Raw genomic sequence first — 4,532 nt, 5'->3', positions numbered from 1 at the left:
TGTGCTTGCTAGGGAAGCGCTCTACCACTGAGCTAAATCCCCAACCCCTAAGGACAATTTTCTTAGGGTGTAAAAGGAAAAAAAAAAATAACAACAACCCAGGTCAAGAAAGTTATAAATATCAACAGCTACTAGGAAAAAAAATGGAGAATTGAGGGGAAAAGTCGTGATGTACAGGCTGGCATGGAGTAGAGACAGGGGTAGGACTCCAGTTCTGGTTAGTTCCACCCCCCACAAGGCAGAAAAAATAAAGAGGAAAAGGTGTGCCCTTCGGACTCTCAAAAAGGCTGGCAGTCCCAGCCAAAGCTCATGGTGGGCCATAGGGGACTGTGCTGGGATAGGAATCCTGAGAAAGAGTACAGCATCTCATTGAAGAGGAATTATCTATCCCACCTGTTCATTAGTGTGACTCAGGGGTGAGCCTGCTTTCCTAGGTCAATCCTTTGGGCCAGGTGACTGACATGCCTCACTGAAACACCAGGTCTCCGCCAAGGCCAGAGACTCTTCTTCTGACTGGAAGGAGGTTTTCTGGATGGGCCTTCAGTGCATGCTCTAACACTGTCTTCCTTTAGGGTGGTATCTATGCACAAGGACGCCTTTCACAGCATCTGATCCACCAAGATTTGGGGAGGCAGATTACCTACTGGATTAGACCATTGGGACAGCTATAAATACGAATCAGACTTGTTTTAAAGGCAAAATTGTAATAAACACAGGAAGAGTATTTTGACCCAGTTGAAATGTATATCTATTTGACAATGTCACTTAGGATATTGGAAAATTAAGACATTTTTAGACTAAGCAAGTTTATGGCTATAGGTCCTCACTAGAAGGAACTGTTAAAGAATACATTCTGAGCCAGGGCAGTAGTGATGCACGCCTTTAATCCCAGCACTCGGGAGGCAGGGGCAAGAGGATCTCTGTGAGTTCAAGACTAGCCTGGTCTACAGAGTAAGATCCAGGACAGGCTCCAAAGCTACACAGAGAAACCCTGTCTCAGAAGAAATTAAAAAAAAAGAATACATTCTGGCCAGGCAGTGGCGCATGCTTTTAGTCCCAGCGCTTGGGAGGCAAAGGCAGACAGATCTCTCTGAGTTCGAGGCCAGCCTGGTCTACAGAGTGAGTTCCAGGACAGCTAAGGCTATTACACAGAGAAAATACAACTATCTTGAAAAACCAAAAAAAAAAAAAAAAAAAAACAAAAACAAAAAACCATTCAGGCAAATAGATGTAAAATCATGCTGTATAGGGTAACCCAGACCCCAAAAGATAAACATGGTGTATGTATTCGCTTATATGTGGCTATCAGCTATTAAATAAATGATAACCAAGCTACAATCTGTAGACTCAGAGAGGTTAGGTATAGAGGAAGGGACTGGTGGGGCGGGGGGGGAGCGCATGGATCTCTCTGGGAAAGGGGAAATAGATTTTATGGGTAGACTGGGGGGGCAAGAATGGGGACAGGAATGGGATGACCATGTGGGGAGGGGAGATGGGGTTGAGCAAGAGAATATGAAGAGAGACAGCAAGAACTGAGGGACATTGAGGTGGGTATGGAAACCTAGTGCAGTGGAAACTTCCTAATATATGTCCGTGATCCTAATGAAGCCTCCAGATAATGAGACGGAGTCCCAACTGGCCGTCTCTTGTCACCAAACAAACCTTCCAGTACCGGAACTGGGTTACATCCAATTGAGTTTGTTGGCCAAAGGGGGTCCCATGGAAATCCCCACACAACCCCAGGCTGTTGCCAAGATAACAGGTTGCTCTCTGCAAACTGACAGCCCCATTGCTGAAGACAGCACCCACAGAACTCACTGACCATCGAGAAGGTGAACTGGCGCCTGCAGAGAACCTTCACCCCGACATTCCAGTGTGTTTCGTACAGGGAGGTACTCTGCAGGCTGCCAAAAGAGAAATGCAAACACCAACCCAACCCAACTACAAGACCTAAGATCTACAATCTGTGCTGCCTCCAAAATATGCTGCTCGGGCAACAGTGGCACAAAGCTATGGGAGTAACCAACCAGCGTCTGATTTGACTTAAGGCCCAGTCCGTGGGACGGAACCCATCCCTGACACTGCTTGGGTGACCAAGAACCAGAAACCAAATAGCCCAGAGGCTAGGGTAAAACCAAATACCACTGGTCTACAAAACTTTTTTAAAAGGTAAAAATGACTTCTACTGACCTTCTGCTGTACTCATAGATCAGTGTCTTGCTCAGCCATCATCAGAGAAGCCTCCTCCTGCAGCAGATGGGAACAGATACAGAGACCCACAGCCAGACTTTATACACAGAGAGAGACCTTGGTACACACAGCTCTAAATGGGAGGTCTCCATCGAATTCCTCCCCGCAGAGCTCAGGGAACCCTGCAGAAGAGGAGGTGGGAAAGAGTGTAAGACCAGGCTGGCTTCAAACTCACCAGAGATCTGCCTGCCTCTGCCTCCCAAGTGCGGGGATTAAAGTCATGCGCCACCACCACCACCTGTCTCCAGGTGGATTCTTTTTACTTTCTTCATCCTGGTTCATCTCCCATGGACCCCCAATCCTGCCTCTCCCATCTCCCCACCCAAACTTGCCCACCCACAGTACCACCCTCTTTCTTTCCACCTACGCTCTACTATCGCCCTCCCCTGAGTGTCCCTCCCCCCATTCTGGTCCTTGTCCCTGGCTTGCACAGGCACATTATGCTGTATGAGGCATGCACTGCTCTAAAGAGTTGAAGCTAAGCTCTTCACATGAGAGAGGAACATGCATCAGTTTTTCCTTTAAGGCCGGGTTAACTCGCTTATAAAAGAATTTTTCCCCCAATTCCATTTTCCTGCAAATTTCATTTTTCTTTATTGCTGAGTAATATTCCATCGTGTACATGTATCACATCTTCACTATCCCTTCATCAGTCATTTAGTATCCAGGCTGCCTTTGTTTCCTAGTTATTATGAATAGGGCAGCAATGAACATGATTGTTCGGGCATCTCTGTCATAGGGTATAGGGTCTGACTTTGGGTGTATGCCCAGGAATGGTATGGCTGTGTCATATGGTAGTTCTATTTAGTTATTGGCTTTGTTTGTCTGCTTTTTAGACAAACTCTCCCTGTGTCAACCCAGGGCTGGCCTCAAACTCACAGAGATATGCCTGAGGCCTCCTGAGTGCTGGGATCCAAGGCATGTGCTACCATAGTTTTTTTTAGCAAATTTCAAACTGATTTACTTTTTTTTTTTTAAAGAACGCTTTTTTTTAATAGATTTTTTTTTATTATGCCTGCATGTATGCATGCACACCGGAAGAGGGCACCAGACTGATTATAGATGGTTGTGAGCTACTACATGGTTCGCTGGGAATTGAACTCAGGTCTTCTGGAAGAGCAGTCAGTGCTCTTAACCTCTGAGCCATCTCTCCAGCCCTAGACTGATTTCCAAAGTGGCTACACTAGTTTACACCTCTACCAACAGCACTTAAGCAGTCCCTATTTCCCCCACATCTTGGCCAGCATTCGATGTCATTAGTATTCTTTTTCTTTTTAAGATTTATTCATTATGTATACAGTGTCCTGTCTGCATGTATGCCTGCAGGCCAGAAGAGGGCACCAGGACTCATTACAGATGGCTGTGAACTACCATGTGGTTGCTGGGAACTGAACTCAGGACCTCTGGAAGAGCAGCCAGTGCTCTTAACCGATGACCATCTCTCCAGCCCCAATGTCACTGGTATTCCTGCTGGTAGTCATTCTGACTGGGGTGAGATAGAATTTTTCTTTCTTTCTATTTTTAATGAAAAATACAGAACACTTTCCTGAATCTGCATGCTAGCCTCACGTAGGGGCCAAGCTTATCTTCTCCGTATTGTTCCAATTCAAGTCCATGTACTTCCGAATCGAGCACTGAGATGAATCCTAAAATGGTCTTAATCTTCATTTTCCTAATAGATAAGGATGGTAAACACTTTTAAGTGTCTCCTGAGGAGGCAGAGGCAGGTGGATGTCTGTGACTTCAAGGCCAGCCAGAAGGAAGCAGGCAAAAGCACCTGGCCTGAGAACTGCCATTTTGACTTCAGACTCCATTTTCCCTGTAGGATGATGTAAAGTTCAGGTTCCCAGGCCCCAGAGGAGCTGAGAACTTTCCAATGGCTGATCAACCTCCTCCCTAAACCATAGAAATAGTCACCATCCATCTTTAGTTCTCTGAACATTATGGCTGTCCCTAACAACAGAAAGAACAAATGAATCTGATTGGTTGGACTGAAAGGCTTGCATTGTATGTCGTTGACAATGATGGAACACACAAGGAAAGTCCCAAACCTTTGATTCCTGATTGGTGAAAATTGTCACTATAACTTGGTGACAAATGGGTTTGTGATTTTTGTGCTTATAAACCCCACTTCTGCCCCTGCTCAGGGATGTCAGGAGGAAAAAGGCTCCCGAGTCCTTGTCCTGCAGCCCTGATGGATGGATGATCAGTGACCCTCTTATGTGGTGATTTAATAGTCTTTGGAACCCATAAGTGTTGTCTCTCTCCTTCCTCGTGGCGCA

At 45.9% G+C, this 4,532-nt stretch overlaps 1 non-coding gene across 1 annotated transcript; it reads right to left on the bottom strand.

The window, feature by feature from the left end:
- Positions 1–3,777: 3,777 nt before the first annotated feature.
- Positions 3,778–3,885, bottom strand: LOC128100185 (U6 spliceosomal RNA). The gene has a single exon (XR_008214703.1). It is a non-coding gene; the product is annotated as a U6 spliceosomal RNA (small nuclear RNA).
- Between the last annotated feature and the right edge of the window lie 647 nt (positions 3,886–4,532).

Source organism: Peromyscus californicus, unplaced genomic scaffold (genome assembly GCF_007827085.1).
Source record: "Peromyscus californicus insignis strain IS unplaced genomic scaffold, ASM782708v3 Scaffold_6__1_contigs__length_162567912, whole genome shotgun sequence".
NCBI classification, from domain to species: domain Eukaryota; kingdom Metazoa; phylum Chordata; class Mammalia; order Rodentia; family Cricetidae; genus Peromyscus; species Peromyscus californicus.
Note: the sequence above shows the minus strand (reverse complement) of the source record. Positions and strands in the feature narration are given on the sequence as shown.